Below are 23,666 nucleotides of genomic sequence, written 5' to 3' on the forward strand. Positions count from 1 at the left end.
CACTGACAGAGAAGGAAGAGTAGGTAGACACAAAATGCTGGAGTCACTCAGCGGGACAGGCAATAAACTAATCTGACAATAAACAATAACAATAAACAATAACAATAACAATAAACTAATCTGACAATAAACTGATCTGAATCTAAATCATCCACTGATGAGTGAAGTTTGAGTTTGCTGCATTCAGTGTGAAGAAAAGATGATCAAACCTCAAGCACACACATGTTAAAATTCAGTGAATGCCTGGTGTGTAGAGCTGTTATTATACATAACTGGGCAATGTTCGTTTCATCTTTCTCTCGGCACAGTAGCATAGCAGTGGAGCTGCTGCCTCACAATGCCAGAGACCCGAGAGCGATGTTGACCTCAGGTGCTGTCTGTGTGAAGTTTGTACGTTCTCCCTGTAACTGCGTGGGTTTCCCCTGGGTGCTCAAGTTTCCTCCCACATCCCAAAGGTGTGCGGGTTTGTAGGCTAATGGGCTTTGTAAATTGCCCCATATGTGTAATTAGATAACTAGTGTGAATGGGTTGATCAATGGTCGGCACGGACTTGGTGGGCTGAAAGGCCTGTTTCATGCTTTATTTCGTAACTAAACTAAAGTGGTCAAGCAGCGTACTGAAAATTAACTTAGACTTTAGACTTAACTTTGGGCATACAGCGTGGAAACAGGCCCTTCGGCCCACCGAGTCCACGCTGACCAGCGATCCCCGTACACTCGCACAATACTGCACACCAGGGACAATTTACTTTTTTTACCAAAGCCAATGAATATACAAACCTGTATGTCTTTGGAGTGTGGGAGGAAACCGGAGCACCCAGAGAGAATTCACGTAGTCACAGGGAGAATGTACAAACTCCACACAGACACCCCGAGGTCAGGATCGAATCCGGGTCTCTGGCACTGTAAGGCAGCAGCTCTACCACTGCGCCACTGTGCCGCCCCCAATTTCTGGGTGATTATTCAACTTGTCAACATGGTTTCATGGGAAGGGCATCTGTCTTTGTAGATAGGAACTAGACCAAGTGGACCTGTTGGGCCCAAACCTCTCCTGCATTGGTGCAGCACCCTCTCCTCCCCCCTCCCCCTCTCCTCCCCCTCCCCCTCCCTCCCCTCCTCCCCTCTCCCCCCCACTCCCCCCTACCCCCATCCTCCCACCCCCTCCCTCCCCCTCCCCCTGCCCCTCCCTCCCCCCTCCCCCCACCCCCTCCTTCACCCCTCCCCTCCCCCTCCCCCTCCACCCCCCCTCCCCTTCCCCTCCCCCCCACTCCATCCCCCTCAACCCCCCTTATCCTCCCTCCTCCGCCCCTCCCTCCATCCCTCCCCCCTCCCTCCATAGGAGGTAGATTTAAACTTTAAAATGTGAATAATTAAAAATATAACACCGATTTCAATGAAACTTCTTCCATTAGCACCAAAGGAACGATGGTGCGTAAAGTGGGCCTAAAATTGTTGCGCTATCGTGTACCATTTTGGCTGTAGTGCAGGAACGATCAAACAAACAAACAAACAAGAGTTTTAGTATATAGATAGAAGAGGAAATCAAAGACAAAAATCTGAAGCAGAAGATTTAAGGATCACACTGTAACGGCTTAGAGTAAGGAAAGCAGAATAGGAGGGCTGTGATCACAACATCCTCCAGCTTCTGAGATTTAAACATGGTCGGCGTGGTTTTGCTGTCAACGACAGCTGTGAAGTAATGTTGAGGAGAAGCTTCTTTAAAATTAGAACTAATTTGTTGGAATAATCGGATTCAGAAGTAAACATATTTTCATATTACTTTTTTGTTAAATACTCTCGAGGACAAAAAGTCATCTTGCGTCAGGTAATTGGTGAACTCACAAGAGACATCAGGAGATATAAGACCATGACGAATTTTGCCAATAGGTATGAAATTAGTTTCCTGAATCTAACCTTCATTAGCATTGCAATTAGAAAATAAATTTCTTGTATCTTTTGCTTTTTGAGTTCCATCAACGTTCAGTACCTTCCCTTAGGAGATGAGGCAGATTGGGTCGTAGCAAAATGGACATAATGATAGATGAAATCGATGGGCAGGATCACACATTCTGATCCCAAAATTTCTCAAATTCTGCTGTGAAATGGGATATATTAACCATATATAACCATATAACAACTACAGCATGGAAACAGGCCTGTCCGGCCCTACCAGTCCACGCCGACCATTCTCCCTGACCTAGTCTCATCTACCTGCACTCAGACCATAACCCTCTAATCCCCTCCTATCCATATACCTATCCAATTTACTCTTAATATTGTGTACAGTATTTGGGTTATTGCATCTGGATTATTGTTCTGGTCCCCACAGTCAGGAAGGATGCGGAGACTTTGGAAAGGGTGCAGAAGAGGTCCATCAGAATGTTGCCTGGAATGGAATATTAGTTCTGTCAAACTTGGATTATTTTTTTTCGGGAGCGTCAGACCTGATGGAAGTTTGTAAAATTGTGAGTGGCATACAAAGGACAGATAGACAGCGTTATTTTTCCCCCAATGTGAATATTTTAAATACCAGAGAGTATAAGGTTTAAGATGAGAGGCAGAAAGTTTAAAGAAGATTTGCAAAGCAGGTTTTGTTTTCAGCACGGGTGCTCAAAACTATGTTACCAGGGGAGGTGTGGAAGCAGATGCGATAATAAGATTTGAAACATTTTGACGGGCACATGAAAGGCACCGAATAGAGAGATACGGATCATGTTCAACTAGATGGAATTGGATCGACTTCATGATCGGTCCAGACATGGTGGACTGAAGAGCCAATTCCTTTACTGTACTGTTTCTTGTATTATTTTCCAAATCTGAGGAGTATTCTCACTTTTGTGCCTGAATAATTTAGATGCATCTCCAACCTGCTACCACATAAGTCAGATTGAATCTCCACCACACCATTTTTATTTGATTTATTTGTTTGCTTGGAGGTTGAGATCAGTTACAAGGTCAGCATTTAATGCTTGATCCAAATTGTGCTTAAACTAGAGTTTTGCTGGGCTATATGGTTTAGTTTATTTTATTTTATTTTATTTTATTTTATTTTATTTTATTTTATTTTATTTTATTTTATTTTATTTTATTTTATTTTATTTTATTTTATTTTATTTTATTTTATTTTATTTTATTTTATTTTATTTTATTTTATTTTATTTTAGTTTAGTTTAGTTTAGTTTAGTTTAGTTTAGAGATACAGCATGGAAATAGACCATTCGGCCCACCGAGTCCGCTCCGACCAGCAATCCCCGCACAAAATGGTGGCACTGCCCTAGCAGCTGCCGCTCACCTGCGGTCCATTTGTCTTTGTGTTTTTGTTGGGTTTTTTTTGGTCTTAATTGTAGTTGTAATGTGGTGTTTTTGTGTTTGTGTACTATGTGTGTATGTGGGGGGGAGGGGGAAACTGTAACACTATAAATATGTGTCCCTTCAGAACGGAGACCCGACCTTTGTTTTCTGGGCCGTGTCTCCGTTCCTGCTGCGGCCTACCATCGGCCCAACTCCTGGAGCTGGCGGCCTCCATCGGACTTACCATCCAAGTCCGTGGATCGGACTTACCATCACCGGAGCCGGCCGTCTTCGGAGGCTGCGTGAGCGGCTGCGACTCGCCTTAGGTTCGGGCCGCGTGGATTCCGACATCGGGAGCTCCGGCAGCGGCAGCGTGTTCGCCCGCCCCGGATCGCGGGGCTTCGGGCGCGGACATTTCACCGTCCGGCGCGGCCTAAGATGGCCGCGGGATATTTCTCTGCTGGGCGGGGGTTTCAATGTTGGGAGCCACGACCGCCCCGACGTGCAACAACAGCGGCAGCAGCGTGTTCGCCCGCTCCGGATCGGACTTATCATCAGCGGAGCCGGCCGTCTTCGGAGGCTGCGGGAGCGGCTGCGACGCGACGCGACGCGCCTTGGGCTCGGCCCGCTGTGGACCGTCCGGTGCGGCCTGCAACCACAACAACCTGACTGCGGGCGAGGACAGCAGGAGAAGGGAAAGACATTGTGGCCTTCCATCACAGTGAGGAGAGAGAGGACTGGTGGAGACTCACTGTGATGGATGTTTCTTTGATGGATGTTTCTTTTTTGTGTGTTTTTGGGGTTGGGTGGTTTGAGTGCCTGTTTGATGCTTTTATTGTTGGACTGTGTTTTTGGGGGTTTTGGGGTGTGTGATTTGAATGCCTATTTAATGCTTCTATTGTTGGACTGTGTTTTGGGGGGTTTTTGGGGTTGGGTAATTTGGGTGCCTGTTTAGTGCTTTTATTGTTGGACTGTGGGTGATTGAATTAACATTTTGTTCAAGATGGCCGCGCCGTTGTGTTTGGCTGCCTGCCACTGTATGTTTCTTTTTTTCCTAGTCAGATGTCCAGCACTTTGGTCAACGTGGGTTGTTTTTAAATGTGCTATACAAATAAATTGACTTGACTTGACTTGACTAGCACGATTTGACACACTAGGGACAATTTACATTTGCGGACGATAGAAAAACAGACTTTCCCATAACATACTGGACTGATTTTTTTTGTTTATTGTGATGCAAATTGCAAATCTATCACTCCCAGTTCCTGCTGCTGAAAAACATCCCCACAGCATGATGCTGTCACACCATGCTTCACTGTAGGTATGGTATTGGCCAGGTGATGAGTGGTGATGCTTGGTATTCAGGCCAAAGAGTTCAATCTAAGTTTCATCAGACCAGAGAATCTTGTTTCTCATGGTCTGAGAGTCCTTTAGGTGCCTTTTGGCAAACTCCAAGTGGGCTGTCATGTGCCTTTTACTGAGGAGTGGCTTCCATCTGGTCACTCTACCATAAAGACCTGATTGGTGGAGTGCTGCAGTTACAATTGTCCTTCTGGAAGGTTCTCCCATCTTCACAGAGGAACTCTGGAGCTCTGTCAGAGTGACCATCGGGTCCTTAGTCACCTCCCTGACCAAGGCCCTTCTCCCCTGATTGCTCAGTTTGACCGGGCAGCCAGCTCTATGAAGAGTCCTGGTGGTTCCAAAGTTCTTCCATTTAAGAATGACAGAGGCCACTGTGCTCTTCGGGACCTGCAATGCTGCAGAAATTGTTTTATACCCTTCCCCAGATCTGTGTCTCGATACAATCCTGTCTTGGAGGTCTACGGACAATTCCTTTGTCTTCATGGCTTGGTTTTTGCTCAGACATGCACTGTCAACTGTGGGACCTTATACAGACAGGTGTGTCTCTTTCTAAAGCATGTCCAATCAATTTAATTTACCATTGGTGGACTCTAATCAAGTTGTAGAAACATCTCAAGGATAATCCATGGAAACTGGATGAACCTAAGCTCAATTGTGAGTGTCATAGAAAAAGGTCTGAATATTTATGTAAATGTGATATTTCAGTTATTTCTTTTTAATTACTTTGCAAAAATTTCTAAACGCCTGTTTTTGCTTCTTCATTCTGGGGTATTGTGTGTAGATTGATGATTTTTTTTTTTTTAATCAATTTTAAAATAAGGCTGTAACGTAACAAAATGTGGAAAAAGTGAAGGGGTATGAATACTTTCTGAATGCACTGTATTTCAATTCAGTTCATTAATGCAGTTAATTAATACATCAATTTTGTGTTGTGTGTCATAGGCCTGTTACGCTGTTTCTGGTAAGAATTTAATTGTCTTTTGTCAGAACATATGACAATTAAAATGTGTTGGAAGGAACTGCAGATGCTGGTTTACACCGAAGATAGACACAAAATGCTGGAGAGGCAGCATATCATATCATATATATACAGCCGGAAACAGGCCTTTTCGGCCCTCCAAGTCCGTGCCGCCCAGCGATCCCCGTACATTAACACTATCCTACACCCACTAGGGACAATTTTTACATTTACCCAGCCAATTAACCTACATACCTGTACGTCTTTGGAGTGTGGGAGGAAACCGAAGATCTCGGAGAAAACCCACGCAGGTCACGGGGAGAACGTACAAACTCCTTACAGTGCAGCACCCGTAGTCAGGATCGAACCTGAGTCTCCGGCGCTGCATTCGCTGTAAAGCAGCAACTCTACCGCTGCGCCACCGTGCCTGGAGAGAAGGAATGGGTGACGTTTCGGGTCGAGACCCTTCTTCAGACTGGGAGTCCGGGGAGAGAGAGAGTTTAGAGATATGGAAGGGTAAGGTGTGAAAACGACAGATCAAAGCAGATGTTGATAAGGAAATGGAGAATGGTTCATTGTTACCTGAGTGGAAGGTGACAAGGAGGTATACAATTAGTAATATTAACCCAGCAGTATGAATATTGATTTCTCTAATTTCAAGTAACCCTTGCTTACATTCTACATCCATCCCCAATGCCTAGTTCTCCAACTAATTTCACTGTCCTTCTAATTAATTTTACTTGTTGTCACCTTCCCTCAGCTAACAATGAACCATTCTACATTTCCAGATGAGTTAGGAAGAAACTGCAGATGCTGGTTTACACCGAAGATAGACACAAAATGCTGGAGTAACTCAGGCGTACAGGTAGTATCTCTGGATAGAAGAAATGGATGACGTTTAGGGTTGAGGTTCGTCTTCAGATTGAGCCTCACTCTGAAGAAGGTCCCCCTTTCCTTCTATTCAATAGACAATAGACAATAGGTGCAGGAGGAGGCCATTCGGCCCTTCGAGCCAGCACCGCCATTCAATGTGATCATGGCTGATCATTCTCAATCAGTACCCCGTTCCTGCCTTCTCCCCATACCCCCTGACTCCGCTATCCTTTAGAGCTCTATCTAGCTCTCTCTTGAATGCATTCAGAGAATTGGCCTCCACTGCCTTCTGAGGCAGAGAATTCCACAGATTCACAACTCTCTGACTGAAAAAGTTTTTCCTCATCTCAGTTCTAAATGGCCTACCCCTTATTCATAAACTGTGGTCCCTTGTTCTGGACTCCCCAACATTGGGAACATGTTTCCTGCCTCTAACGTGTCCAACCCCTTAATAATCTTATACGTTTCGATAAGATCTCCTCTCATCCTTCTAAATTCCAGTGTATACAAGCCTAGTCGCTCCAGTCTTTCAACACATGACAGTCCCGCCATTCCGGGAATTAACCTAGTAAACCTACGCTGCTCGCCCTCAATAGCAAGAATATCCTTCCTCAAATTTGGAGACCAAAACTGCACACAGTACTCCAGGTGCGGTCTCACTAGGGCCCTGTATAACTGTAGAAGGACCTCTTTGCTCCTATATTCAACTCTGCTTGTTATGAAGGCCAACATTCCATTGGCTTTCTTCACTGCCTGCTGTACCTGCATGCTTCCTTTCAGTGACTGATGCACTAGGACACCCAGATCTTGTTGTACGTCTCCTGTTCCTAACGACACCATTCAGATAATACTCTGCCTTCCTATTCTTATCACCAAAGTGGATAACCTCACACTTATCCACATTAAACTGCATCTGCCATGCATTCGCCCACTCACACAACCTGTCCAAGTCACCCTGCAACCTCATAGCATCTTCCTCACAGTTCACACTACCACCCAGCTTTGTATCATTTGCAAATTTGCTAATGGTACTTTTAATCCCTTCATCCAAGTCATTAATGTATATTGTAAATAGCTGCGGTCCCAGCACCGAGCCTTGCGGTACCCCACTAGTTACTGCCTGCCATTCTGAAAGGGACCCATTTATCCCCACTCTTTGCTTTCTGTCTGTCAACCAATTTTCTATCCATGTCAGTACCCTACCTCCAATACCATGTGCTCTAATTTTGCCCACTAATCTCCTATGTGGAACCTTGTCAAATGCTTTCTGAAAGTCAAGGTACACCACATCCACCGGCTCTCCCCTGTCAATTTTCCTAGTTACATCCTCAAAGAATTCCAGAAGATTAGTCAAGCATGATTTCCCCTTCGTAAATCCATGCTGACTCGGAACAATCCTGTTACTACTATCCAAATGCTCCGCAATTTCGTCTTTTATAATTGACTCCAGCATCTTCCCCACCACTGATGTCAGACTAACTGCTCTATATTTTCCCGTTTTCTCTCTCCCTCCTTTCTTAAAAAGTGGGACAACATTAGCTACTTTCCAATCCACAGGAACTGATCCTGAATCTATAAAACATTGGAAAATGATCACCAATGCGTCCACAATTTCTAACGCCATCTCCTTAAGTACTCTGGGATGCAGACCATCAGGCCCTGGGGATTATCAGCCTTCAGTCCCATCAATCTACCCAACACCATTTCCTGCCTAATGTGGATTTCCTTCAGTTCCTCCGTCACCCTAGGGTCTCTGGCCACTAGAACATTTGGGAGATTGCTTGTATCTTCCTTAGTGAAGACAGATCCAAAGTACCGGTTCAACTCATCTGCCATTTCCTTGTTCCCCATAATAAATTCCCCCGCTTCTGTCTTCAAGGGACCCACATTTGCCTTGACTATTTTTTTCCTCTTTACATACCTAAAAAAGCTTTTACTATCCTCCTTTAGAAATGTTACCTGTCCTGCTGAGTTACTCCAGCATTTTGTGTCTATCTACATTTCTTTATCATCGTCTGCTTTGAACTGTCGTTTTCACACCTGACCTTTCCATATCTCTAGACTGTCTCTCCCCTGACTCTCAGTCTGAAGAAAGGTCTCGACCCAAAATGTCACCTATTCCTTCTCTCCAGAGATGCTGCCTGGCAATTAAACATTCTTGATTCTTAAGGAATATGAAGAGTGAAATGGCAAGCTGAGGTGTTAGACATATGTAGGAGGGTTTTTTGTGGGGCAGTTTCTGAGGTCCTGCACTTTCTGTGGCCCAGTATTGGTCAGGTTCCGAGAATGCTAGACTGGAGAGTTTCAACCTGTTTTAATTAACTGAATTTAAATATAAATAATGGAATAATTAAATCAATTTGTATCTATGCCAATTTGGTAACATTGGTCATTTTTGAAGGTGCAGTCTTTCATCCAAGATGTTTTGATTATCTGGATTAATGTCTCTTTATGCGACTATAGGTTAAAGTAAAACTGCTTATGATGTGTTACTATATTGACAGCTTTTTATGAATACAGTGCATCATTGTTGCTGATATTGTTAAATTGGGGTGACTTTGGTTGATGTTAATTACCTTGTTTGTAATTCTAGGAAAATCTAAGCATTCACAAAGTCTTCTGGCTAATATACCTCAACAGCCTCCAGTACAAACAAAGTTAAATGAATATAAATGAATACGACTGCACTTTGTGGAATACTAACTGTTAATCAGATCTTGCTATGTGCAAATTGGCTGCTGTGATTAGCATGTTTAAGGTAATTGACCAAATAATTAGACACAATATGGTGAAAATTAGTTTTGCACTAAGAGACATTAAGATTTGCAATGTGCTGCTTGAAAAGATAGTGCAAGCAAATCCAGTCGTAAACTTCCAAAAGCGAATTGGATAATTAATGGAAGTCAATCTACCCTTTCTGTCATGGCCCCCCCCCCCCCCCCCTCCCACCACCATTTTTTGCACATCGATCCTTTCCACTCGTCACTTTAATTCCATGTTTCATGTGTCTTGTGCTTTATGACTGTTGGCAGATCAATTTCCCTCCTGGGGTAAATAAAGTTGTATCGTATCATATCGTATGTTGCAGGGCCAAGAACAAAAAGCAATGAAGTGAAACTAATTGGATAGTCCTTTCAAAGAGACAACACCAACAGAATCATTCTGTGACCTTGTTTTCCAAATGTACCAGTATATCTTCACGATAACGAAAATTCAAATTGTCCTGCTTCTCTTCCACTTTCCATTACTAGCTGAAAGTAATACTCAGGAGACTCAAGAGACTGCACTTGCTGGAATGCAGAGCAGAAATCATTCTGCTGGAAGAACTCAGCTCATTGAGCAGTATCTGTGAGGGGAAGAGAATTGACAGGGTTTCAGGTTGAGCGTTCAAACATCCAAATTCATTGGATTATTTCAAGAGAGAACTCTTAGCTCTAATGGAATCAAAAAAGACACAAAATGTTGAGTAACTCAGCAGGACAGGCAGCACCTCTGAAGAGAAGGAATGGGTCAAGACCCTTCTTCAGGGGATATGGAGAGAAAGCAGAAGCAGGGTACTGATTTTGGATGATCAGCCACGATCATATTGAATGGCTGTGCTGGCTCGAAGGGCCGACTGGCCTACTTCTGCACCTATTTTCTATGTTTCTATGTCAGGGGTTATGGGGAGAAGGCAGGAGAATGGGGTTGAGAGGGAAAGATAGATCAGCCATGATTGAATGGAGGAATAGACTTGATGGGCCAAATGGCCTAATTCTGCTCCTAGAACGAATGAACTTATGGACTCCCAGAAATAACTTTCTACGTTTTTCTTTTCTTACTTCCACCCAAACCGCTTGAGAGAAACGGCAGATGTTCTAAGCGCTGGGAGCGGTAGAAGAGCTTTAAGGTTGATACTCAGTGCTCGAAGTCTGAGATCTGTGCAAAAAATACGATGGAGAATCTGAGAGGTGATCTGACAGGGATGGATACAAGTTTAATAGGTTGCATGTGAAACATAGATGTGGAGAATTATTTCAAAGTAAAGAATGGCCAATGTCTGTGGAGAAAAAGAGAGGCGATGCTACAAACGCAAAAGAAGTTCACTCAATCATTCATGTGAAACTTTCACTCTGTTGTTCTTCTCTCTCTGGAGATGCTACCTGGCCTGTCTCTTCCAACGTTTTATATTTTATTCTTACGATTTCCAGAATCCAACGCAATTTTCTCGACCAGCAGCGGCCCAAGATAAACGCAGTGAGCCTGGAGATAGCAAAAGGCACAGAGGAAGTTTGCAGAGTCAAGACAAATGAGGAAAGTGTTGCATGTGGGTGTGAGTTGGCATTCTGATGTCCAGCATTGAAGCTCGGTTCTTGGGGGGGGGGGGGAAAGGAATTACAGTCGCACAACACTGATGGGAAAAAAAAACAGGTAGCTGGAAAAGGAAACTGAGTTAGACATCTCAGGCTTGACATTGTTGAGGCAAAGAATTGTGAAACCACTAGAAGTTCCAGGCTGACCACAATTTAACAAAAAAATATACTTGCACAAAGATGGAAGCTGAGAAAAACGTGCTTGCACTGGAGAAAGGGGAAATGTGCATTTTCAGGCTTCAGTAGCAGCGCAAATAGGAAAACGCTCCAACCGTGGCCTGCGGATTTAAACATCGAGGAGCTCGCAGTCTCGGGTAGAGACTGAAGTGGGGAAGCTCCAAGTCGCAGAAGGTTCGACCAGCCCCGAGCCCGGGTCCGATCGGCAGGCACGGGGGAGCTGGGATCCCCCCCGATGCGGGAACGAACGCCCCGATGTGGAGGGCCTGACCGTCGGAGCCAAGATCGTCCCGACGACGGAAGGTTCGAGGCCCCCGACCGCGGGAGGACAAAGAAGGGAAGAGATTGAACTTTTTTTCGCCTTCCATCACAGTGAGGAATGTGGGGGAGTCGCTGTGCTGGATGTTCATGTAAAAAAAATATTTGGGTGTCTCGTTGCTCTTTATTGGCATGACTGTATGGCAAATCAAATTCCTCTTCTGTTGCAAAACAGACTTGGCTAATAAAGTATTATTATGATTATGATGATAATGAGGAGGAACCACTTTAGTCAGAAGGTAGTTAATCTGTGCAACTCATTGCTACAGAGGAGTGTGGAAGCCAAGTCAGTGGATATTTTTAAGGCAGAGATAGACATATTATTGATTAGAACAGGTGTCAAGGGTTATGGGGAGTAGGCAGGAAACTGGGATTAGGAGGCAGAGATCAGCCATGATTGAATGGGCCGAATGGCCTAATTCTACTCCGACAACTTGTGAACTTGTGCTAGAACGTCAGAAACTGAACGCACAACTCCCAGACTAGGGAGAGAATCAGATTCATCTTCCTCCCAGGGAGCTAGGAGATAGATTCAGTGCAGAGGCATGAGTTCTGGTGAACATGTTCTATTACTGTAACTGCTGTAGCAAGAATCAGTCACAACAATGGCACCTAACGAAAGGATCCTCCGATCATTGGAGTTATCCACCCATTAGATTCTTTGCTTCACTTTGACATGTTTTTCAGCTGGGCATGGACTTCTGAAAATGATAATAGATGTTATTTCAGCTCTGAAGAATGCTGCTTTTCAACTAGCTATCAGCATTGCATTCACTTTTGTAAATTATCTAAAAACTGAAGCAGCAGACTATATGGTAATTAATTATTTGAAAGATTTGAACATCTGGTATGCCTCTTGTAACATTTTTGCCAGTGGTATATAATCATTTTTTTTTAAAGAGAAAATAAGAGTCAACAATCATAAGCTGAAGACTTAAAATGGTCTCATGTGGTGATTACATAAAGATTTTAAATGATTTTTGTTTTGTCCCAATGGCTGCTAATTTAAGCCATTCCACATGGCCTCCGCCACACTCGTGAATGAATAATAACACTGCAATCAAGCTCCTTTGTTTAGCTTCCTCATTAATTATTGGAGGAACTGTCTGTCATTGTGACTGCAATTGTGCAAAGAAAAAATTATAACTTGAGCAGCCCAGCACCCCTCCTCTGGTGACCTTCGCCTCCCACTTTCTATTCGAGGCCTGCTTGTGATATCACACTGTAAGCTGATAGCAGGTTAACAACATTAGGGTCGGCACAATGGCGCAGCGGTGGAGTTTCTGCCTTACAGCGCAGGAGACCCGGGTTCGATCCCGACTACGGGCGCTTGTCTGTACGGAGTTTGTACGTTCTCCCCGTGATCGTGTGGGTTTCCTCCCGTACTCCTTCAGAGGCCGAGAGCTCCAGAGATGTATTACCTTCTCAGAGAAGAAATTCACCTTGCATCTCAGTTTAAAAGGACCAGCCCTTCCTTCCATGTTGATACAAATAATGTATCTCAACTGGAAGGTAGTGGTCACAGCAAAGCCACTCTTAAATTAGCTATAATATGCTCATAGCATGCTGTGATACTACATGGCAAAGTGTTGGCACCTGTAGCTAGGTTGCATTATCTTGTCTCCGGTAGCTATTTTTATTTAACAAATAATATATTTCATCATACCCTGTGGATCCTTGGTAAGACGTATTTATTTCTCAACTATTTACAAGACAGGAACTTGGTTCCTCTATCTTGACAACAAATTCTGACGCAGAATTACCTGATGTTTCTGTATCAGAATTATTGTTTTACCATGATTTGGGGCTGGATGGTCCATGTTTCCTATAAAGTCAAGAGTTTTTGTAATAATATGAAACAAAAAAACAAACTGCTGGAGGAACTCTGCAGGTCAGGCAGCAGATGTGGAGACAATGGGATGGTCAACATTTTGGATTGAGATCCTGCATGCTTGTTTATTGGCATTTAGAGAAAGGTTATGATTTACTGGACAAGTACTCAGTCACAAGGGTCATGACTTTCATGCAAAATAATTTTTACGGCTTCACGCATTTCTGGCCCGTTACACTTCTAATGTCCTCTACATTTCATGCTTCAAACATATCAATGCACATTTCTGTTATACAGTTTAGTTTATTGTCACGTGTACCGAGGCACAGTGAAAAGCTTTGGTTGCGTGCTATCCAGTTAGCGGAAAGACAATACATGATTCCAGTCGAGCCATTTACAGTGTACAGATACATGATAAGGGAATAAATAACGTTTTGTGCAAGGTAAAGCCACCTAAAGTCCGATCAAGGATAGGCCGAGGTCATCACGGAGGTAGATAGTAGTTCAGGGCTGCTCTCTGGTTGTGGTGGGATGATTTAGTTTCCTGATAACAGTTGGGAAGAAACTGTCCCTGAATCTGGAGGTGTGTGCTTCCTTACTTCTATACCTTTTGCCTGATAGGAAAGGGGAGAAGAGGGAGTGGCCAGGGTGCGACCTGTCCTTAATTATGCTGCTGACCTTGCCGAGGCAGCGTGAGGTGTAAATGGAGTCAGTGGAAGGGAGGTTGGTTTGTGTGATGGTCTGGGCTGTGTCCACAATCCGCTGCGATTTCTTGCGGTCTTGGATGGAGCTGTTCCCAAACCAAGCTGTGAAAAACTTTTATTTGTTTTTTGTAGTCATGACTCACAACACAACTGATAGACAATACAGTGATCAGAAAATAACAGGCAGGAATTAAACCAGCAATCATCAATTTAAATAAACAATGGATTAAAAGGGGGGGGGGGGGGGGAGCAGAAACATCTGATAACTTAGGACACCAGTCAAAATAAATCCAAATTTTGTTTGCAAATTTTTTTAACCCACCAAATTTGCTTTCTCTGCAACTGTGGACGATTCCATCAACTCAGCCACCCATATATGTCTATTATGGGTTCATTCAAACTTCTGATGAAATTAGGAGATATATACATTAGAAGTTTGATTGAAACCAAAATAATCCTGACAATGATAAGCAAATTTCAAATTACAACAATTCTTGAGAAAGCGTTATGCAGTAAAAAAAAGTGTCCTCTTTTCAAAGTGACTGTTAGAATTTGATTTATTGCATTTCCTAATCAAACCATTCTCAGGTTTTCCATTTTGAGATTTTTGTGTCCAGGGAACTCATTAGGTTTGAATCGCTTACAGTTCAGTGGAAATAACAATATTGGGTAATGGGGATGTCTCGGTAGTAGGAAGATGGATGAGTGCATAGCAAGACATCTTATGAATATGTATCTAGGATGTCATCTGTCTCTTTGTAACATGGAAATTACGTATCTATTATTGTCTAGAGATTTGGTTCTGCCCACATATCTGATTATGTTAGCCCCTGACTCCCCCACACAATTAACTATCTAGGTCCTCCAATTCTGGCCAACCCCTACTCCAGCTGCCCACCAAACAATAGTAATCCTCAGCTAGCAGCCACCCATCTAAACATGTTCTGGTTCCCCACTCTGACTACAAGCACAACCACAACAGGATAGATTCTCCTGTACACCAATACACAAAGTTAGCTTCAGATCAGTCGGTAACCACTTCTGGCTAAGGCACACCGAGAGTGATAGAATAATGGAGTTATACAGTACAGGAACAGGCCCTTTGGCCTAACTCGTCCAACTGAGCAAGATGCCCAACTTAAGCTTGCCCCATTTGCCATCATTTGGCCCATATATCTCTCAACCTTTCCTTTCTACGCACCTCTCAAAATGGCTTTTAACTGTTGTTATTGTTCCTGCCTCAACCACTTCCTCAGGTATCTCGTTCCATATACCCGCCACCCTCTGTGGCAAAAAGTCACTCCGCAGGTTCCTACTAAATCTTTCCCCTCTCAACTTAAACCCATGCCTTTTAATTCTTGATTTCCCTACCCTGGAAAAAAAGACTATGCACATTCAGCCTTATAAATCTTTGCGCTCTTTCCAAATGAATTGCATGTTTCTTATAGCAAGGTGACCAAAACTGAACACGATGCTCCAAGGGAGGCTTCATCATCAACTTGTACAAAAGCACCATAACGCCGCACCTTCTCTCCTCAGTTCCCTGACTGATGAAGTCCAGCATCCCATAATCCTTCTTAACCCAGCAGTCTGAAGAAGGGTCTCGACCCGAAGCGCCACCCATTCCTTCTATCCAGGGATGCTGCCTGTCACGCTGGGTTACTCCAGCATCTTCGGTTTAAACCAACATCTGCAGTTCCTTCCTGCACCCATCTTAATCTACCTGTGACACTACCTTCAGGGAACTATGTACTTCTACTTCTTGATCCCTCTGCTCTACACTTCCCGGGTCCTTGCGTTTAATGTGAAGGTCCTGATCTGGTATGGCAACGCAAAATTGGACACAAAACTCACATCAATAATGAAATTTACCATCACATTCAATCCACCAGTACAGACGATTGGTCAATGAGCGAAAGGATATTCAAAGATCAAGACTTTAGTCCTGGCAAAGATTTTTTTCGTTTTTTGTTTTTAGATTTACAGATACAGCGTGGAAACAGGCCCTTCGGCCCACCGAGTCCGTGCCGCCCAGCGATCCCCGCACATTAACTCTATCCTACACCCACTAGGGACAATTTTTGCATTTGCCCAGCCAATTAACCTACATACCTGTACGTCTTTGGAGTGTGGGAGGAAGCCGAAGATCTCGGAGAAAAGCCACGCAGGTCACGGGGAGAACGTACAAACTCCGTACAGACGGCGCCCGTAGTCAGGATCGAACCTGAGTCTCCGGCGCTGCATTCGCTGTAAGGCAGCAACTCTACCGCTGCACCACCGTGCCGCCACCAGAGCACCAGATCAACCAGGCTGCAGTGATCCTTGCTTATGTGCTTGATTGAAAACTATATGGTGCAAAGCTACCACCCCTGGGATAATGACTGAATGCCTCTTCATGGGAATCCCACCTAGCCCGACATCACAGAGCTCTGGAAAAACGTTATCAATGCCGCCTCCGCAAAACACTCTCAAAATATACTGTAGAAACAAGGAACACCAGATGTTACTTTCAGTCTGAAGATGGGTCCCGACCCAAAACGCCACCAATCCATGTTCTCCAGAGATGGTGCCTGACCCTCAAGTTACTCCAGCACTTTGTTCCCAAATTTACTAGTTGGACAAGCAAACCAACATTGTCAGCATTGAGATTCTAAATAGATCACACCAGCTATATTGGAAAGACCATGAATCCGGAGTCTCTCGACAGTTATATTCCAAGTTCTGTCATTGGAAGAGATTGCAAGGTGGACAGAAGAAAAGACTAAGAGCCTACTTGAACCTTACTGTCATTGGACCTCATTGAAACCTGCAGAATAATGAAAGGGCTAGATTGAGTGGATGTGGAAAGAATGTTTCCACTGGACTCTCAGAATAGCCTCAGAATTAAAGGCTGCTCTTTTAGAAAGGAGTTGAGGAAGAACTAGTCAGAGAGTAGTTAATCTGTGGAACTCATTGCCACAGAGGGCTGTGGAGGTCGTGGAGGTCGAGTCAGTGGATATTTTTAAGGCAGAGATAGACAATTGTTTTATTAGAACGGGTGTCAAGGGTTATGGGGAGGACGTAGGAAAATGGGATTAGGACGCAGAGATCAGCCATGATTGAATGGCGGAGTAGGCTCGATGGGCCAAATGGCCAAATTCCATTCCTATAACTTGTGAACTTGTGAACATATGAAGAAATGTAACATCTCATCAACGGAACCTCTGGACATAGCTGCCTGGAGAAGGAGCAATTTGGATGATTTCGTAACCTATGGGTCCATGCATCAAGACCACAGACAGGCACAATGCAAACTGCAGAAGAAGCAGATCATTTCACAAACTATCCACCCACCTATCCAATCCATTGGCCACTACCTGCCTCATCTGCGGAAGAGCCTTGGAACTTTTCCACTGTCCTTGTTACCCCCCCTCAGGTCCTAGAAAACCTGGGTGAAAGTAAGTCATCCTCGATTCTGAGATAACTATTTGAGAAGAAGAATAAACTTGGGTGGAAATTTTTCATACTTCTGAGCCGTTTGTGATGACAACATCAAAAGAAGTTTTAGACTATTGTGGGAAGAATAAGAAAGGATTCTTTACAAAGTTCAGCAACTTTTGGGAGAGAACTCATTGGACACCGAGTCAAACATCAAATTTGACCACCTTGTGTTTGCAAGAAATCAGGTTTATGTGAGTTTACTTTGCAACAATATAAGTTGCTTTTTTGTTGTTTTTGTCCTTTTGCTTGCTGCCTGGTTCTATTGCAAACACTCGCTATCTAATCGAGGATCACTTGATAACTACAGCGGAGAATTAGTCAACAGTTTTCCATGTGCAAATTTTTCTACTTGCAAATCACGTTCTTCCTAGTCTAGGCAGGAACAAATCTAAAAACAAGTTTTACCATGATAGTTGAAAAATGCATTCATGAAGGGCTGAAATGCATTAAGGTGCAGTATCACATTTAAAGCGTGTAAATCATCTTGATGAGTCAGAAACAATAATGAGCGTGTTTCCGTGTGGGGAGTGATGGAACATTTCATCTCCCCAGCTATTCCTAGTAATTTAATTAACTTCTATTTCTTAACAAAGTGATTAGTCACAACTCTTACTGATAACAATATTTTGAGAGTTCACATTGAAAGATAAAGATTGGTTTATCAAATTCGGTCTAACAAATTAGCCAACATCCTAATTACAGATTTGTGCATTAAACAATGTTTTAGTTATTTTTTTAACTTACTAAATGGATTATCACGTCTCTTTTGTTCATGGTTTAATGGTAGGTCTTGGAAATGTTGATCGTTTCGAAGTATTCAAACCAATCATATTCATCCTGATGCAAAAGCAAAATATTGATATTGGTATATTACTGCCTCATGCAGCAAGATACAGTGAGAATATTTTGTTTATGTGCTATCTAGTTCGATCATACTATGCGTGAGACCAATCAAGCCACACACAAGTACCAAAGTGCAGAATATAGTGTCGCTGCATTATAGAGTTACAGGGGTGGGAGCTACTTTATGTCCTCGTCGTCCACCTTGGGTAGTTCTACGGAACTGGCAACATTTGCAGCAAAGCGTCAACTACGGTACTCTGAAGCACCAATTGCCACTTTTGACTGTTGTAGTTGACATACGAAAGAAGAAGATAGAGTTACAGTTACAGAAAAAAATTCCAAGGTCCGTGATTCTCCCATTATTCCAATATTTATCGGAGAATCATTCAGTAGTCTGAGAAAAGCAGGGAAGGAACTGTTCTGAATCTGGCATAAATATTTATGTTGCAAGTTGAAAATAAAATTCTGGAAATACTCATAAGCTCAGGCAGTTTTTATGATGGGCAAAGAAGTGTGACTGTTTTAAGTCCTCTGGACATATAGCATCTGGTGTCTTTTAACGTTGCCCAAAGTTTCATGAATCGGATTAATAATTTGGCAAGATAATTCCCCTCATAATACTCGACCCCAATCTAAAGCACATGGCTCAAACAGTGTTAGATTTGCCCTTCAGCGATCAGAAATAAACACGTCATTGAGGTTGCGACAGTTTTGTCGAGAAGAGGAGGATGCAGGGAATGTATGTTCATAGGATAGTACATTATTGAAGTAAGTCAATGCAGGCTCTTTGAGAAGTAAACACCTTCGTCCATTTACCTACTCATTCTCCAGCCCTGAAAATTGTCCTCTCGCCAGCCTATGCAATTTCCTTTTAAATGAATTAATCTATTCCATTTCCAAAACCCGTTCTCTCTGATTCCTGCAATCATCCACTGATTGAACAAATTTTCTCCATCTACGCTATCCATCATGACCTTGCTCACCTTCATCCAATCTCATTTGGCTCAAATGGAAACAACTCCAGTATGTCCAGCTGAATTCACTCATCCCTGGAACCATTTAAGTAAGTTTTTTTCCACCCCATCCCTCTGATCTTCACACACTTCTTAATGTGTGAATATTAGAACTGGATGCTGTCCTCTATTTGTAGTCCAAACCTCTGTTTTATTCAGCTTCACAATAATTTTCCAGCATTTTTTAAACCAGATGCCTCTGCTTAGGCAGGGAAGAGAAAAGACATTCTGGCCTTCCATCACAGTGAGGAGGGACTGGAGGAGACTCATTGGGATGGATGTTTATTTTTGTTTGGTGTTAGTTTGTGATTGTATGTGTTATTGCATTTTTATTGATGATTCTTATTGGTCTTATTGTTCAACTGCGGGTAATGTTTCATTTCACTACACATTTATGTGTATGTGACAAATAAACGACTATTGACTATTGACTATCGACTAAGGATCGCACATGTTTTACGAATCACACCTTCAGCTTGCCCTATCACTTTCAAACATTTATCGATGTACATCCAGGTCGATGTTATCCTGCAAACCCTTCAGAATTCTGTCACTTTGTCCCTATTGCTTCCCCTTCCCGCTGACGGCATTCATTTATGAAGTTGTTGTAAATGGAGTTGAACGTTGTAGAGTCATAGCTGGAGAGGGTTGGGTCTAGGACATGATCCTGCAGAACTCCTGCTGCGATGTACCAGAGCTGTGATGATTTACTTCTAACAACTCCAAATAGCGCGCGCGGCGGGAGTGTCCCAGAGAGCCAAGTGGGCCCAATCCACCCGCCGAACAACCACGCCACCGCCGGCCGGAATGTGCCCCGGTAGGCCCGACTCGCTGGAGTAGCCGGGCGGCGAGGCCTGTCTGGGCCGAAGGTGCGGCGACGGCGACGGCGAGGAGAGCCTCGGCGATGGCGACTGGAGTCTCAACGGTGGCAGCGAGTACCTTGGCGGTAGCGTGAGCCTCGAAAGCGGTAGGGCCACGGCGGGCAACGGGAGCCTCGGCGGCGGCGATGGGAGTCTCAGTGTCGGCAGCAAGTCCCTCGGCAGTGGGGGAGGGGACTTGCAATCGACCCGCGATCAACAGTCGATGAGCGTGAGTGAGGAGAGCGGTGGAGGGGAAGACAATGAGGACCTGGCGTGGGGAGACTGCCGTGAGGGACGGTGGGAGAACAAAGGGGGACCCGATGTTGGGGGAAGGGGGGGGATGCCAGTTTGCCCAGGGGATAAGTCTGCGTTTGTTTGTTCCGGTGAAGGCGCTGTGCGCACGGCAGCCAGCCTACATTCGCTTGTCTTTTTCTTTTTGTTTTCACTTTTAATTTCAAGTTTTTGTGCACCTTGTGTGTTGTGACTGTCGGCAGACCAATTTCCCTCCGGGGATGAATAAAGTTTTATCGTATCGTATCATACCATATTGTATCGTACAACAAATCTTCCTTGGTATGACTCCAACCACTCGACTGTTTACTGTCTTGATTCTCTTCGAGATCAATTCTTGAGGAACTCATTAATGTAAAGCTCATAAGGTCATAAGGAATAGGAGTAGCATTAGGCCATTCGACCCATCGATGTCTACTCTGCCATTCTATCATGGCTGATCTATCTATCCCTCCTAACGCCATTCCTGCCTTCTCCCCATAACCTCTGGCACCCATACTAATCAAGAATCTATCTGTCTCTGCCTTAAAAATATCCTCTGACGGCCTCCACAGCCTTCTGTGGCAATGAATTCCACATTCACCATCCTCTGACTAAAGGGCAAACACTCTTCCTCCTCTTTGAAATGCAGCTCTCTTGTCCATGTTTGGCCCAAGGCTACAGTGAGGGATGGAGCCAAATAATCCTGTGTAGCGACCATAGAGATTAGTCCTGGGAGTCGAACCCTCAGATTGGCCAGCAAGCTCACGTGTGGGTGTGACCGTAGGGATTGGTCCAGGGAGTTGAGCCCGCTGATTGGACAGCGACGTCACGTGTGGTTTTGGCGCCCAAAACCAGTTAGTAGGGAGACTTCTTCGAAGTGAACAGTTAGAATGAATGGTTGTCTGTAATCTCGTTCGTTATACTTTGTAATCGAATGTTGCTGTCGCAATAAACGTCTTTAACAAAGAACGAGCCTCCAGACTCGCCATACCTGACAAATTTCATTTGGGCATTGGTGAGGAGATTATGGGCGATTAAGTGCTGATAGATAGAACCTTGCATGACCCATTCCATTATTTGGTAATGATCACGGCGTCAGGTGCAAGAGGGCTCTGCCCAAGCCAGCTGCCTGTCCCTTTTCCGGGGTTACGTCCGCGCCCGGGTGGTGTTGGAGAGGGACTATGCCCTGTCCACTGGTATCCTGGGGGATTTCTGGGATCGCTGGGCACCGCGGGGGGTTTGAATGCATCCTGGACAAGGATTGTAACATAGTTGTGTAGTAGTTCATTTAGTATATTTTGTTGAGTATAGGAGCAAAGAGGTCCTTCTACAGTTGTACTGGGCCCTGGTGAGACCGCACCTGGAGTACTGTGTGCAGTTTTGGTCTCCAAATTTGAGGAAGGATATTCTTGCTATGGAGGGCGTGCAGCGTAGGTTCACTAGGTTAATTCCCGGAATGGCGGGACTGTCGTATGTTGAAAGGCTGGAGCGATTGGGCTTGTATACACTGGAATTTAGAAGGATGAGGGGGGATCTTATTGAAACATATAAGATAATTAGGGGATTGGACACATTAGAGGCAGGAAACATGTTCCCAATGTTGGGGGAGTCCAGAACAAGGGGCCACAGTTTAAGAATAAGGGGTAGGCCATTTAGAACGGAGATGAGGAAGAACTTTTTCAGTCAGAGAGTGTTGAAGGTGTGGAATTCTCTGCCTCAGAAGGCAGTGGAGGCCAGTTCGTTGGATGCTTTCAAGAGAGAGCTGGATAGAGCTCTTAAGGATAGCGGAGTGAGGGGGTATGGGGAGAAGGCAGGAACGGGGTACTGATTGAGAGTGATCAGCCATGATCGCATTGAATGGCGGGGCTGGCTCGAAGGGCTGAATGGCCTCCTCCTGCACTTATTGTCTATTGTCTATTGTCTATTGTTTGTCTTGTATTATGGTGGTGGGTTCTGTTTTGTTTTATTGTATTGTAAATATTATTTTTAATAATTGAATAATTTTTTTGTAATAATTTTTTTTTTTAATTTGGTAATGATTGGAAATGCCCTTCTTGGGTTGGATTTAGATGAACAAGATATATTTGGGCAATTTTCCACATTGTTAGGCAGATGCCACTGTTGTAACTGTGACATGATGTGATCGGCTGGAAAGTGAGTTGGTTATTTATGTGTGACATTAAATTTCATGTGAGCATTAATACTCATCCTACACTTGGTTTTCTTTGCTTAATTCAGTTTTTATATTACCCTTTCAGAATTTCCCTTCCTTGAAGGTGAGCAGAGGTTTCACTGAACGAAGCCATTCAACAAACCTACACCTGGAGAACTTCAAAAACCATGACCTCTTTGTTGTCATCATTCTTTCTTTTAATGATCATTGGATCCAATGAACGAGATTTTGTTGTATGTGCTTTCAGTGTATTATGTGTTTTGGCTCTAAATAGAACACAGGACAGTACAGCACAGGAACAGGCCCTTCGGCCCACAATGTCTGTGTTGAACATGATGCCAAGGTAAACTAATCACCTGCCTGCATGTGATCCTTATCCCTCTATTCCCTGCACATCCAAGTGCCTATCTAAAAACCTCTTAAACACCATCATATTTACCTCCAGCATTAACCCTGGCAGCTCGTTCCTAGCAACTACCACCCTCTGTGTAAACAAAACTTGCCCACATATCTCCTTTAAACTTTGCCTCTCTCACCTTAATGCTGCCCTTTCTAGTCTTTGTCATTTCCACCCCGGGTAAAAAAAAAGGGTCAGATTGTCTACCCTATCTTTGCCTCTCGTGATTTTTTATACTTCTATCACATTTCCTCTCGATCTCTGGCGATAGCAGAGTCCCAATCTCGTTGTACCCCTGTAGAATGACAATAAAGATATATTGTATTGTATTGTCAGGGGGTATGGGGAGAAGGCAGGAACGGGGTACTGATTGTGGATGATCAGCCATGATCTCATTGAATGGCGGTGCTGGCTCGAAGGGCCGAATGGCCTACTCCTGCACCTATTGTCTATTGTCTATTGTCTATTGTCTATTGTCTATTCTAAATGTTTCTGGTTTGCCCTGTGGAATGCGTGGGTTTGTAATGAAACAATTGGGATTTTCATGAATGGGACAATGGGCCAGATTTATAACCACTGAAACTTTAAAAGGTTGAGAAAGAATAGGATGGACAGACCCAGAACATGCCCAGAAGCTTAGCAAGCATCTGTTTAGTTTACTTTAGTTTGGGGATACACCATGGAAACATGCCCTTCGGCCCATCGAGGCCGTGCCGGCCGCCAATCACCCATTCACACTACTGCTATTATCCCACTTGTGCA

This window comes from Rhinoraja longicauda, chromosome 2, assembly GCF_053455715.1.
Source record: "Rhinoraja longicauda isolate Sanriku21f chromosome 2, sRhiLon1.1, whole genome shotgun sequence".
NCBI classification, from domain to species: domain Eukaryota; kingdom Metazoa; phylum Chordata; class Chondrichthyes; order Rajiformes; family Arhynchobatidae; genus Rhinoraja; species Rhinoraja longicauda.